Below are 15,817 nucleotides of genomic sequence, written 5' to 3' on the forward strand. Positions count from 1 at the left end.
TGAATGAGGGATGGTATCTCTCGTCTCTGGTCTCGATATTCCAGGCTGCCAGCGAGGGCTACCCGGAAGCGCCGGAGCTGGATTTCTCAGCAGGAGAAAGCAGCGTCTCGTTCTCAGCGCGTCAGGAAGGCGGGGCTACGCCAGCGGGGTCTGCTCTGCTCTGGGCTTCGGCAAGTCTAGCTGCTCCTATCTTGTCACCACCGCGTGTGTTTGCATAGGGCAATATCGGTAATATTTATACCTTTAAGGTGCCGAGATTGACGTAAGGATGGACATAGATACGTCAATAAGGATGTCATACGACCTGGTCGTTAGCACATTCTTTTGCTGAAGTTCTCGGTGAAATCAAAACAATGGCCGCAGGGTTTTTCCCAGGTCTGTCATAGGTTTGATTTGTTTTGAGAACTCTGTATGCCTCATCAGGGGCTGGAGGAATATCGCTTGTCTAATTAGATGGCAAGCGGTATGACCTAATCAGATAACACGTTCCTGTGCCGTAGTGTGGCTTTATCAGATAACGGTTCCTGCATCATGGGGGTTTTCTGCCTCATGGGATGGCTGCTAGTTAACTTGTTAACCAGAATAGGGTCAGGAATAGGGGGATCGATACAGAACCTATAGGAATACATCACACCCACTCCACGCTAACTATGGACATATTTACGAATCTATGCATAGTAAAACATACTGTAGAGTATTGTGTATACCTTACCACCCCAAAATACATAAATACATTTTGAAATTATCAAATATACGGAAAAAACAGTCACATGTAATATATGCACTCAAGCTGTAGAATAACGCTAAAGTAATCACGCATATCTATACATTATCACTAATTTGTATACGAGAATTTACACATGAAATGGCTCTTAATACCGAAAAAAGGTTCGAGACCATTCCATCACAGAATAAAATAATTATGAATCTACCAGCGGGCAGCTAATGTCTACAAAGTATCTAAAAATAGAAAGTTTAGTTCTCTAAGAATAGTTCTTACTTTAAGCAGAAAATAAGTGTCCCGAAAACTTCGTAAAAATATTTTGGGGCTGCTAAAAAAAAACTGCTGTCCGTGAACTGGAGGGAAAATTGTTCATGGTATTTTGCTATTCTAGTTGAAGGCCAAATTCAGGGAACGCCGTGTGCGAGCTTGCTCAAAAGTCTCTATTTCTGCTCTGGTGAGAACATCATATCATTTAGACTGTCGAAAAAGCTGTCAACAGCTTCCTGGGAGAGTTCCACCAACTCGGAAAAAGATGTAACCATGCATTCGTGCGCATGATTGTTTCCATTGACGTTTTGATTAGAATTGCTGACAGAAGGTCGTACCTGATCAATGCTGCTTTCATCTTGAACTTCACTACCCCTTAATCGTAGTGGTGAAGCTTCCACGAATGCCGTCATCAGGATTGGTAGCCGTTGAGGGCAGCACAAAGCATGAGCCTTTATTGGACTCAACAATGTTTCTGCATCCATTGGCGCATCTGATTGTAGAGTCAGACAGGTGTCTAACACGCATTCTTCTCCGCATAGCAAGCACCTTAATACAGGTAAAACACATCGATGCCACATTGGTCGAAATGAAAGAAACCAAGTCATGTTCAGGTCTCTAAGCCGGGATAGTCCCAGGATTTTCGATATCCGGTCCCGGTATCCAATGGCTAGGATTGTTTCTTCCCTTGTCGCAGGTGTTTTGTCTGTGACATGGTTTGCCATAACGAAATATAAGGACTAGGAATAGGATTCCTGCAATTAGTCCTAAAATGAGGGGAAGTCCGCCAAAAATCAAATGGACGAAATCTGGAAAAATACCCAGTATGGCTTTGAATGGTGTTAATGCCATCGAAAATACTGTCTTAAATACTTTTGAGACTCCACTGGTATCAGAAATATTTAAGATTTCATTCAGGATTTCTGCGAAATGTATGGGGGAATTAGTTGATAATAAGGAGTGAATCTCTGCAGTCGTCCTTGCGACTAGGAGATCATACGTTTCTTTTGATGACGTGAGTCTGGTCGGCGTCTGAAGAAGCACTGTTTTCATTCTGCTTAAAGTATCTATTCGAATAGAAGTAATTTTCAAGTTGGGCCATGCCCTTGCCTCCCTGTCTGGAAGGGAGCTGGGGAACAATAAGCGTCCACAGCACTTGACCTTCGCAGTCGTAGTTACGAGATAAGGAGTCCCGGGCCTAAGACTACAGCATCTGCGATCTACAATTAGAATGTAACTCCCATTATAGAGTCTTTGAAAGAATGGTTCTATCTCTGTTGCAGGTGCGCCTAGCTGGTGACATGAAAGGTTATTTGAGTTCCCTTCACAGGCTCCATGCAAACTAATTCCATTACACAGAAGTGTACCGCTCAGTGACATTGCACAATTATTGCCACTAAGAAACACTTTCTGTCCTTTATTACCGACACATGCATGTGAATAGGGCAAGTTCCATGTTGTTTTAATGTACCCCTTTCCCAATTTTTCGTACATGCCAGCCTGTATATATTTTTGGCAGTATTGAAACCTGAAGGTTGATATTGGAATATTAATTATCCCATGTATTATCCATTCACTGACAGGTCGTTCTGACATTGTCACTGGTAATCTCTCCAGTTTCTCAATGCTCAGAATTGTATAATCAGCACCCTTTTGTGCCATACTGATTTGTTTATCAGTAAGGTTAAAGATATTGAATAGTGACGTTGTGTTGATTAAACGCCAAGGCACATAGCCTGAACGCAGATTTTGTAACGTCCAGCCAAGCTGTACAATAGAACGCAATTGATACTGACCGTGTTGTAACAACAGCAAGTCTTGCGATATTATGTCGATTGCTGAAGACACAATGCTGTCCAGAGAAAAAATTCTGGAGGACAGAGTCATTAACCCATTGTCCACTACAGAAAGTGATTTTTCCAAATTAATACGGTCAATTTCCCGTATTCTTTCTGCTGTCTCAATTTGAGTCACCTTCCAGGCCTCGTTGTATGCTGCATATACAGAGGCTGCTATGAAACGTTTCTGACGCTGTTTGCGCGGTCCCATAATGAAATCACGCAAGTCAGCACCATCAGTAAGTAAAGTTAGGTGTTGCTTAATTTCTGCCAGTGTGGAAGTCTGTAGCCACTGAAGGCATAATTTGCCCACACTGTAGGTGGTTATTATTCCTGGGTGTTGTCTTTGGGAATATCTAGGGTCTGGCCTGGTCATTTGGAACCCCTGTGTTTTGTTCAGGAATCTGTTTTGACAGTTATTAGTATCTGTGGGCCAGATCAACCACTGTTTCCAATCAGGATGTGTTCTGTTTTGGTTTAATACATAATTTACGTCTATCTCTTCATCTGTGGAGCTATTGCTGTTTATTGTTGGTTTTGGAATAGACGGTTTATTTAAGTCTTTGATTTTGGCTAAGCCAAGACAGGTAGTTTGTTGAACAGTGTCATTTAAAAATATAATTTGTTCTGGGATCATGCAGGCTCTAAACAAAGATTCTATACCCTGTACTTGCCATTCTTTTGTACCCCAAACACTTTTTACTTCAACATTTTTGTCCCAATAATCAAAACCAAAAGTATTCATTTGTTCAAAGAATGAGTCTGAATATATCAATTTCGTGTTTGTTATCATGGTCTTTGTCCCTGTCTTATTTGACAATTTGAAATAAAATGTTTCGGCATTACTTGTGTTAAAACCTGAAAAGTATGAATATTTGTCATAAACGGTTCTTGAGCTTCCTTTTGGAGGGGTTGCACAATGTTCCCATTGATTATAATTTAAAACATTTCTAGGTTGTGCAGATCTATGTAGAAAATGGTTACCATAGTGGTTATAACAGTACATACTATCATAATTTGTCGAACCCTGCAAATAATCATGTTTGGTAAATTTAGCAGACATCTCTAAGTCAGACATCATATTATTTATACTTTCAAAGTCCCAATCATCAGCAAATGAGCTTGGTTTTACAAAGTCACTCAACGAGATCTTAATTTGGTGTGGATATTTCAGGATTTCAACCGGCCCATAAATTTCGTAGTCAGTTTTGTCCCATGCTACCCCACCCGGTATAGGATTGGCTGTGAAGTTGACTGAAGAAAGTTCTCTTTTCTCGACGTGTGAAGATGTGTGTGGTTTGAGGATCAAGTTGATTTTCTGACTTGCTGTGTCCATTTTAGCATATTTTCCCTCAATGAAGCGTCCCAAAGTTAGTACCATGATGAGCCAAAGTATGAGGATAAATGCACCAAAACCCACCCAAAATTCAATCCATGGAGAAATTAGATATGTTTCTTTCAGTTGTTTCAAAAGTACTTTAACTTTATCTTTAAAGGTTTTTGTTGATGGATGTGTTTTCGATTCAGTGAAGCCTTCAGAGGAATCATCGAAGTTTATGAAGTAGCCGGATGCAGTTCTGTCAATTGTTCCAATTGCTTCAGGATTACTGTTTCTTGCATAGTCGTTTGTTACTTCATTATAGATTGGTGTGTCTCTGCTAAATGTTTTTATTTGGGTTTTCAGAGGTCTAAGTTCCATTGCATTGTTGCATAGTCCTTGTTGTAGTTCTGTAGGCGTTTCGAATGTGATTAGCCTCTTAGATTGAGCCTCTGTGTTAGTAGCAAATCTTGGTGTTCTACTACTTCTCGGGAGTTCACTTGGCCTACTATTTGTTATCGGCCACATGTTGTGGTTTTACCAGGTCGATGGATACAACTCGGTTCTCCTTTTTACCAGCAAGCGGCGGTAGTACAACTGATCTTGTCCCGTTGACAGACAAGACAGGAACTGCTTTTCTGTAAGAAGGCCCAAATTCCTTCTTTACCGCGATCTTTTCTCTGACTAGAGCCCCGACTTTTGGAATCCAGACAGGTCTTGCTGGGACAGGTGGTGGTTCTTCAGTGGTTGTTGGCTGCTGTTTCAACTTTATGTTGCTCAGGTCTTTTCTTGTTTCATTTAAGTCCTGCAAAACAGCCAAACGATCTTTGATATCAAAGCTTTTTTCCTTTACCACTGAAGTCTGACTGTCGAGGTCTAAGACTAACATCCTAGTTCCAAATAATAATTCGTACGGACTGAATCCCTTCAGAGAATTTCTTGGCAAGTTATTTAGACTACGTTGGACACTTATTAGATGTTTGACCCACCCAGCTCCCGAACCTAATATCCTTTCTGTTATAGATAGCTTTATGCCTTGGTTTTTTCTTTACACCATCCCGTTTCCCTCAGGAAGGAAGTGAGAAGAGTCCCGCTGTGCTATGCTCATTTGGCCATGTTTCCCCTCAGGCTGGAGGGCCAGATTGAAAACAATGGTCAAACGTAGCATGCTCTTAGCGTATATGCCATTTAGACTCGCAAATCTTTGTATAACAGTCCAGACGTCAGCCGAGTGCTGGTGATCTACGTTATAAGTGGAAACTAGCCTGTATATGTTAATCGGACGCTTTGCTTTTTACTGTTGATCTTTCCTGGAGTGAAACGACACGGTATTACACCGTTTCTCTCACCACTACGATTTCTGTTACAGTTTGGGCAGTTCTTTACAAAAATGGTATGATGCAGGCTCATGCCTGGCCACCAGTACCTTGATTGTAATTCTTCCAGAGAATCTTTTAGTTTGAGGTGTCTGAGACCCTCGCCCATATGTGCGTCTGCTAGTAACAAGTTTCTCCTGTCCATGTTTGGAATCACTCTATCCCCCACTCCAGGGATTCGAGCAAAAGGGACGGAGTTTGCATCGATTATGTATGTATAATTGAGTGGATAGTTGATCGGTAGCGCTGAGCAGTCGCCTTTTGATGACGTTTTCACCGCCAGCACTGTTTCACCGTCAATATACTTCACTGTACGCTTTTTTCAAGCTACGGAAGCCGATTTAGTTGCTACCGCTGTGGCTGTCTCAGCCAATGAATTCCCTGCAACGTGAACGCCATCACGCTGATGACTCAGTGAGTGTATCACGTGAGTCTTTGGTAGTTCTTTTTGTAAAAGAGCTATTTGTTCCCAAAGCAGTTTCTGCTTTATTGTTGCATCTGTGTCATCTTTGTAACCGCTTTGAATCCATGTCTGCAAATCGTTGTTATATGATTTGACGCAGTAATATGAATCGGACACTATGAGTGTCGGGAATTCGCGATCCGCATTATCTAGCGCCATTTTCAATGCCATTATTTCAGTCTGTTGTTCTGAATTAGTTTCTACTGAGTGTGTTTTTGTTAATAGAGGTCTTAGTTTACCTCCGCGCCACACTTCTTTTGTAATCTCATATGTTGGGTTGTATGCTTGTTCTCCCCAAACGGAGGGTTGAGCATGTCCGTCTGTATAGATTACACAAGCGTAGTGTCGTAAGGGCAGAATGTCGATAGGCAGAGGGAATGTTCTTTCATATTCTAGATTTTTCAATTCCTTTAGTTCTGGATCAAAGTAGTAGTATACTTTGTCCGTTGTAATTGAATTCACCCATTGTATCCATTCCGGATTCAATGTTGTTGTTGGTAAATTACAAGGTGTTGTTAATGCCTCAAAGGCTGATTCTGCTGTTCTGACTATGATACGTCTACCGTCTGCTTGATCGTTTTCTCTAGATATTGCGGTTTGAACTGCATGAACAATGTTTTCTTTAATGCTGAATTTCTTTTCAGCTTCTGTGTACAAGTGTGATTTGAATGCAATTGGTACCTTTTCTCCCTCATTAGAGGTCAGGTATGTGAATCCGCATCTTCCTGGGATGACTCGAATCACAAGATTGCGTGTGTTATCACGTGTTTCTAATTTTGTTTTAATTAACATGTCTGTTTGTAAGGATCTCAAAATTTCTGTGTGTATTTGAGTCCAATTGGTTCTTTTAAAATCTGGTTTTATTAGATCATAAAGGGGTTTGACCCTTTCTGCGTAATTTGCAATGTATGTTCTTCCGAAATTTAGGAAGCCTAGAATTGACTGTAGGTTTTTTAGTGTTCTAGGTGTTTGGAGTACGGCACATTTCTCTAGGAAATTGTCAGTCAGGCTTTTGCCTTCACTTGATAATTCGTATCCTAAGAACAGGACTGTTAGATGGGCAATTCTGGATTTTTTAAAGTTGAATTTGTAACCCTCTGCTGCGAACCCAAGTATTATGGTGTTCACTCTCTTCAAGTGAGTATCCAAGTCATCATCTGTTAAGTATATGTCGTCGACATAAGATAATGCTTCGTCATCATATGTTTGTAGTAATTCTGTTACTCTCGCTGAGAATACCCCTGGGCTATTCTTGTACCCCTGGGCTAACCGACAGAATTGTTTTTGAGTGCCATTTATTGAGAATGCAGACAAATATCTGCTCTCTGGTGCTATGTTTTGACAAAAGAATCCATTAGAGATGTCTAATGTTGTTTTGTATTTTTTGCGCACTATGTTATTCATTAGTGCAGCACTATGCGAGTTTTGCACTGCAAAAGTTTTGCAACATGAGTTAAGGTGTCGGTAATCCAAAACTAGACGATATGAATTGTCTGGTTTGGAGACCGGAAACAAAGGGTTGTTCATTTGTGAGGTGCAAGTTTCAATCACCCCCTGGTATTCTAGTTGATCTAGGATTTCTTTTACCTGTTTTTTAGCTTCTTGCTTAATTGGGTACTGTCTTTGTGCAGTAGGTTGTGATTTTAACTGGATTTTGTGAGGAGGAGAGTCCTCATCCCATCCTACATGATTTTTATATAAAGCAGGAGCTTGAGCTACTGCCCACTTTCTGGCAAGTGTGTATTTTTTATGAATTGGGATATGATTTGAGAAGGCAGGCATAATTATTTCTTCGCCATGAGGGCACTCCCTGACAAACTCTGGTGGCCAGTCTTTTTCAGCTAGAAGGATGTCATAGCCCTTGGAGAGATTATCCCAAAATAGTCCCCTTACTTTTCTAGTCTTATCCCCTTCTATACGTAAAGTTATTTCATATATTTTGTGAGGTTTGCTAACTCTGGTGTCTGCAGTTTCCACTTGAAGATATTCATTCGTGTCCACTGTCTACAGAAGATTCATAAGGACTTTGCGAGCTATGCTCACTTCTGCTGCGCTGTCTAGCATTGTCTGAGCCCATTCTCCGTTTTTCAGTTGTGTCCTCAGTATTCTCGACATTGTTAACTACCTTGATACTGGCTACCTTCTTTTTTGGAAATTGTAATTTCTTTTTTAGATGAGCAGGTTCCTTGTCTTTGGACTTGGCGTGCTCTTCTCTTTGTTCTGATCGTCCTCTTCTTTCCGATTTCTGCGAGGAAGTCTGAAAAGATTGAGAGGGACGTGTATCAATGTCTTGATATCTATCAGGCTTCTTTATATTATCCCTATTTCTAAGGTTATATCTTTTCCCAGAGGGGTCACTTTGGGGTGACCTGTGTCTTTGGTTCGGAGATTTTTCTCTCCGCCTAGGAGACCTTCCTCTGGACTGGAATTTCTTTTCTTTAGGATTGGATTGTTTGTTTCCATCCCAGCTCTTTTTTTTGTGATGTTGAATTATTATTAAAAAATATTTTTTCGGGACTTTCAATCAGTTGTGGTTTTACTGGTATTCCACCTAAACTATCTCTACCTAGTTCCTCATAGGATTTTTCTATAATTCTGGCAATTTCAGCTGGTTGGTCTGCTATATCTGTCTCCTTTAACCTCTGGCGGATCGCCACATTTGCTGCTTCTCCCTTTATGTTGGCTAATAATATAGCCGAGACCTGCTTGAAGTCTTTTAGTAATTTCATACCAAGAGTTAAAGCGGGTTCTGGACCGTATTCGTCTTGAATTTGTTTTAGCACATCTGGTATTACCAAAATGGATGGAACACCGTGCGTTTTTGTGTAGATGGAAGCAAAGACTGTACCCCAAGTGTCACAGTCCTCCACGTGTGGTGCGATTCCCATTGGAAGACAGATAGTCAGAATCCTGTGTTTTTCTAACGGGGTGGTGTCTGGAAACACCGCCTCTATTTGGGTGATTTTTTGTGCTAACCAGAATGGTATTTGTTCCCGTTTAGCTGGTACCTTACCTAAGCAGGATTGTATGTTCTGTGGTGTAATTTTATTTGTGTTCCCCTGATGAGGGGTCAGCTGTGGAATTTTAATTGCTGGTTGAATTGTTGAAGTCCGCATCACATATTGGACTAATTGTCTATGTAATTTTATTAATTGTTTTAGCTGTGCTAAAAGGTTTGCTGCAGACATCCCATCGATGTCTGGATGTGGTGTGTATCCGGCTAGAACCGGCCACGTTGCTCCTGGTCTACCTAATGGACCGAGCCTGGTGATGTGATTATTATGTTTTAGGGCGTCATTAAATAAGAGCAGATGCTCTTGAAATTTAAGTGGTACTTCCACCTCCTCGAAAGGAGTGTACTCATTAGGAGGGTCCTCTGTTTTGTAATAGTGGAAGTACTTTGTTACAGCATTTACTGCTGGAAAATGTATCCATGAATAATATACCTCTGTCTGCCGATATTCGTGTGCCTCAATCACGAATATGACTGTGCCACCTCTAGGTGTCAGTCCATTTTCTATAAGTTTTAAAGTTATAGATTTCCTCTTGATGACCGGGATGAGTATTATATCCGGGTCTGTGTCTAGCAGTGCATTATCAGCTGCTGCGAGTTCAGTTGCTATCCTAACTGTCTCTCTTTCTTCATCACTGTCTACCATTTTACCGACAGGAAGGTTATTTAGTTTGTTTGCAGATCAGGTTTCTTATGGAAACAAAGATTAGATGCACAATATTTTGGAACAGTGTATCCTTCAACGTTGACTAAACCAAGGACCATACATAGGAGTTTCCTCCTGCGAGGTCTGGCGGATATTACCTTTTACCCACTCCAGACGTCTTTGGAGTATTATGGGAAAAAAGGGGTCTGAGTGAAAAAGCACGACTGAGTTACTCTAAATGTCTTACGTTAGTTTTATCGCCCTTCCAAACGCGTTGGGCGCCATGTAGTGTAGTTCCTATTATCCCAATAGGCTCTGCGCATTGGAATAATACCTTCAATAGTATAGGCCTAGACCAGACGTTAACTAGGTCTACTACTGTCGATATTAGACTTAAAGTTTTGGGTTTTGCCAGCTAGCTCAGAGTTCACTAGAAACTTTCTCGAATAGGCAAGGAGGAGTTGAACCTCCCTGGATAGACAAGAAGGGATTTAGTTTCTGACAACCATAGAACATGACAACTTTGCTCTCCCCTAATCAAGAGTGTATCTCTAGAGTCGTGTGAAAACAAAAGACGACTTATTTTACTCAGTCAGTACGTGCATTCTTAGTCTCACCAGATTGTAGAGAAAAGGAAGAGACGGGCGTGTTCAATAAAAGATGTTATTTATTGATCAGTCTCTTTTCTCATACAAGAGAAATGGATCGATATTATTGCAATACTTATGGTTAAGTAAAGTGCATACAATAAAAGCAGAAGTATAAAATAATACCGTAAAAACATTGATATGGTTTCTAAGCCATATGAAGGTTTAAATGAATAAAATGAATACATACACATTTACATTTGACTAATCGTACTCAACTGGTGTTTCTAACTACGCCTACCCCGTGTACCTGACCTAAGCCTAATACGTGGGCGGGAATAGAAAGTTACAGTTTAAGTTAAGTTTGTTTTGCCAAGTGACTGACTAAAGAATTCTCTGCAAGGGGTTATTCAGTTCTGTACCTGGAATCTAGGATGAATGAGGGATGGTATCTCTCGTCTCTGGTCTCGATATTCCAGGCTGCCTGCGAGGACTACCCGGAAGCGCCGGAGCTGGATTTCTCGGCAGGAGAAAGCAGCGTCTCGTTCTCAGCGCGTCAGGAAGGCGGGGCTGCGCCAGCGGTGTCTGCTCTGCTCTGGGCTTCGGCAAGTCTGGCTGCTCCTATCTTGTCACCACCGCGTGTGTTTGCATAGGGCAATATCGGTAATATTTATACCTTTAAGGTGCCGAGATTGACGTAAGGATGGACATAGATACGTCAATAAGGATGTCATACGACCTGGTCGTTAGCACATTCTTTTGCTGAAGTTCTCGGTGAAATCAAAACAATGGCCGCAGGGTTTTTCCCAGGTCTGTCATAGGTTTGATTTGTTTTGAGAACTCCGTATGCCTTATCAGGGGCTGGAGGAATATCGCTTGTCTAATTAGATGGCAAGCGGTATGACCTAATCAGATAACACGTTCCTGTGCCGTAGTGTGGCTTTATCAGATAACGGTTCCTGCATCATGGGGGTTTTCTGCCTCATGGGATGGCTGCTAGTTAACTTGTTAACCAGAATAGGGTCAGGAATAGGGGGATCGATACAGAACCTATAGGAATACATCACGGGGCCTAGGGGGTCTGGTCAGTAGGGAGCAAGGAGGTAAGAGGGGCAAGATACACTGGGCCAGAAAAGGTGATAGAAGGACAGATAAGTTGAAGTGGGAAATCATGGTACGCATGGCCTGAGAGAGTAGGCTAGAGACCGTGTCATTTGCCTAGCCTAGTGTGTTGTGGAAACTGCATTTGGGGATGAAAATCTCCCCGAGTTTACATTGATGGCTACTTTAAGGAGGCCCCTATAGTCTTGGACCAGCGAGAGCAGTCTGAGGGGGGCTGGAGTTTGCTTTCGGGATGCATGGTGTCTATAAGGCAAAGAAAGAACCCTGTCTACATTACTGTAGGATTTCCAAATCATAAGAAGAAGGAAAATTAACAGAATCTGGGCTACGTGACTATCGGACTATCCTATAACAGTCTATCTTTGCCACACAGTGAACAGAAATGCAAAACACTTTATTGGTACGCCATATTTTGGAAAATTGGGTACCTTAAACTTCCATCCTGGTCTACAGCTCACATTCCAATGTGGTTAGCTTACTTTATCAACCAAAGGGCCATTAGTCGATAGGAGGGTCTGACTGGTCAGTGTCTAGGATGGTTTAGTTGGTTGATTGTGGGCCTGTTTTATAGTCTGCTGGGCTGGTTTTTAGTGTTGGTTTCCGTGATATTAAAACAAACATATTTCATTGAATTTTGTGCAAATGAAAATACAAACAAAGGACACACAATGAGCACATATGAGATCGTTACAATGCAATCGCTCAGGCCATTGGCATTCATTTGAAATATAAGGATAATACAAAATACCAGGCACAACAGCACTATCGGCCTCACTCAGGCCATCAGCCAACTGGCCCAACCATTTCCCCTGCACTCGACCATGCTTGAGGTAGACTGCCGTTTCCTGCTGTGCACACCAGTCCACCCCTTAACGCCAGTGAAAGGGTGGGAGGAGTAGGGTATTTCCAGCGTGTGGCAATGTCACATTCGGCGACCATCTGGACCGTTACCAAGAAGGACCCATCAGACCTTGTCCCTCCAGAGCCCTCAAGGGCTCCCAACAAAATAATAGACACAGGGGTATGGGGGACCACTCACCCAAGTACCCCATTAAGCTCCCCCACAATTGCAGCACAGAAAGTTGGAATTGCAGGGCACAGCCAAATCATGTGATAAAAAAATCGGCAGGAGTGTCGCCATAGCGGGGACAGATAGAGTCAGAGAGAAGTCCTACTCAGTGGAGCCGAGATAGGGAGAGAAAGGCAGTATATAGATAATATGTTTGAATCAACTGAAGATTGGAGGAAATTGTGATAATCCTTGGCGCCATCAGGGCATCGCGCCAGTCATAACCTTCAAGAGTACCTACTCAGTCCTCCCATCGGGTTCAGAGATGGTCTAGAGTGCCTGGGGCATTTAAAACCGAGGAGCCGTAGATTTAGGAAATCTTTCCTCTGCCCAAATCGCCAATCAGAATGTTGGCCTCCAGTGGGCTAAACTCTGGAAGAGAGTCAGTGAGCAAGACGTGAGTTTGGAGGGCGTGTCACAACTGAAGGAATTTATAGAACTGTGTATGCGCCATCGCATAGGTGACTTGAAGTTCTTGAAACAATCACGTGTGTCCCCAACAGCCATCCCAGAGTTACAAGATTCCTATAAGTTCCCAGCACCCAAAGCCCAGCAGTGACAACGACGCCCTCTACGAAGTACCTTTGCCAAGGAGGTGTGTGTTGTGTGTGTTTGGTAGCCCAATGAATGTGTTGCAGGCTACAAGTCTGGGGGGCCGTTTTTATCACTGACTGGGTGGAGTTGGAAATGGGAGAGCCGTGGAACATGGACAGAATGTAGTATTCTGAGTTTAGTGTTTATGTTACTGCACTTCTCTGCATCTAGCTACTCAGCCAGTGTGAGTGTTCCAGGTTAGAATGTGAGTGTGGTTGACATGAATGGAATGCTTGTGTGACTGGTATGAGGGTTGGCAGTTGGAGTATGGGCTGAGTAGCTAAGAGGCTGCTCCTGGTGGGGCTGCTTGTTCCAGAGTTATACTTCCTAATATCCTGAATATGGCTGAATAAACCTACTTCACAACTTTACCTCATCTGTCTCGGCTACATCTCTTCATGTATGTATGGATTCAAATACTACATTATTTTTGGCGACAATCTGGAGACTTTCCTGTGCAAATCTGGCTATTAACAAGAGCTAGGAGTTTCCTGCAATTTTTGCGGAACAAGCAACAAGTTTCTAAAGAAGAAAAATCTCATCATTCACGCGAAGTAGCCCCACCAGTGTCAAGAAAATTCAGACAGCCCAGGATCAGTAGAGTCATATCATCTCTGTTTCATAATAGAAGCTGTCAAAAGAACCAACTTTAATAACAAGGTTTCTGCGTAAAAATCAGCTACAGATCTGCCTACGTGACGCAGAAGAAACAAAACCTGACATAGTGCCTAGAAAACAACAAACCACATCTTCTGCCTATTTAGCAAGCAGTGTCAGCAAAGAATTTGCCTCAGGAACTAAGGTATTTTATGACTGACTGTATTTACTGGCCGATGAAGAGTTGTTTGACATGGACACACACTGTAGTGTTGTTGACTGTCATCTTGTGCTCTGCTTTGTGCTAGCGCTGCACTTATGAGAGAATTCCTTGTGCCTTTTCCAAAAAATTGTTTTTGCGTGTCTTTACCAACTTCATTTACCCACTGGCGTTCTCACAGTTAAACTGTTTGTTGATTCAGTTACCTGTGTCTCTACTTAAATTTGGGGAAGAGCGACGCCGAGAGCAAACAGTCAAATTTTTCTTTTATTATTCACATCACATCGTATGGCATGTCAGTGTGACGGTTAAGTTTCCTTTCAAATTTCAAAGTGGCTCGTGCAATTTACTATCAGCGCAGTGCCGCGCGGTGCTTTTCTTCAGCCTGCTGTGACGTCTTCTGGTGTCTTCGTCCTTTATGCTGCCTTAGGACGTTTTGGTGCAGGAGCGCGCCGTGAGCCACCCGGCTTGCGTCACCTGAACGTGCCGCCATCTTCGGATTTCTATGAGCTGGTGTTTGTCTCCTGTGCTCCGTGGTGTTCTGCCTACAAACTGTTCTGAATAAAGTTTTCTTTTCAGCATCTGAACGTTCTATCGAGCCTTCGCTACTACAAAGCTTCTTCCATCGAAGTCCATGTCACCGCACTTACAAGCAAGCATTTGGTTTGGGCTAAATATTTTCATTTTTGAGAAACGGGTCATTTTACACAAGATTTTGCGCAAATATGCCTCGTTTGTGTTTTTCCGAGGTTTTGACCTTTCAAGGATCCTGCCTACTGTTTCGCCTGCAAAGTACTCTTCCTCCAGCAAGGTACTGCTTTTCAATTTTATGGTTTTGGTTTGTGTGCTTGAAGCTACATTTCTCAAGCAAACTGCTCCGTTCTACCTGGAATATTTCTTTTTGTTTCGGTTCCTACACAAACTATGTTATTCTGCTACTAAGTGGTACATCATCCCGGTGACAGGCACACCTATGACTATATTTTGACTTTCACATTAACCTACGAGCATGTTTATTCTTGAAGAAATATTCCAGAAATGTGTGTGCAATTTAACGGACATGATTTTACGACTGAGTCACATTTTTTATGTGGTGATTAGGGTTCTTTTACCCTCATTTATGTGTTTATTTTGGTTCATGAGTTCTCTTACTCATGTCTGCGCTAAGTCTTAGTTAAGGGTTCTCTCACCCTCATTTGCATCTTTGTATCCCTGTTTTTGGGATGGGTTTGGGTTGTAGTCCCATTTCCCTTCATGGTTTTACCATTAGTTAACTTTCATGTCTGGGTTATTGAGTTCTTGTCTTTGTTTAGGACTTTTACCTTCTCTACATGTGTTGGACACCTTGTTGTACGTTTTTGCGTGCATGTCGCACTGTGCGAATTTCTCTTTTGTGTCCAGTGTATAAGACGCCATGTGCATCACATTTTCGTTTGCGTGTGGTCATTATTTGGCTCACTTTGTCTTGTGTAAGCTGATTGTGCTTCACTTCTTACCTATGTGTTGGTTTCACACATCGTGCTGCACCTGTCCGTGCCGCGTGTATGCTTGGGTCTTGTCCCTTGTTACACCTCTTTCTTTTTGGTCATGGGTAACCCCATATTTTCTCAGTTCCTCTTTTGAGGAGTGGAAAATTTTGCCACATTGTGCTGCACTATCTTGTTCTGCTTGTGTTCTTAGGTATTTCCTCTGTTACACCTTCATTCATGGGTAGCCCCATATTTTTAGTGTTCCTCACATGAGGAGTGGAATTGTTTTGCCACATTGTGTTCCTCACATGAGGAGTGGAATTGTTTTGCCACATTGTGTTCCTCACATGAGGAGTGGAATTGTTTTGCCACATTGTGCTGCACCTTCCCGTGCTGCGTGTGTTTTCTTGGGTTGTCCCTCGTTACACCTTCACCTATGGGTTAGTCCCATGTTTTCTTTGTTCCTCTCCTGAGGAGTGGTTTTTTGTTTACCACTGTCTACCTTCGTGAGGAC

The 15,817-nt window shown here is 42.2% G+C and overlaps 1 protein-coding gene across 2 annotated transcripts in view; it reads right to left on the reverse strand.

Moving 5' to 3' along the window:
- DGLUCY (D-glutamate cyclase) overlaps positions 1-15,817 on the reverse strand; it is a 277,127-nt gene that overhangs the window by 149,054 nt on the left and 112,256 nt on the right. The gene's annotated exons all lie outside the window — the stretch shown is intronic.

The sequence above is a fragment of the Lissotriton helveticus genome, chromosome 9 (genome assembly GCF_964261635.1).
Source record: "Lissotriton helveticus chromosome 9, aLisHel1.1, whole genome shotgun sequence".
NCBI lineage: Eukaryota > Metazoa > Chordata > Amphibia > Caudata > Salamandridae > Lissotriton > Lissotriton helveticus.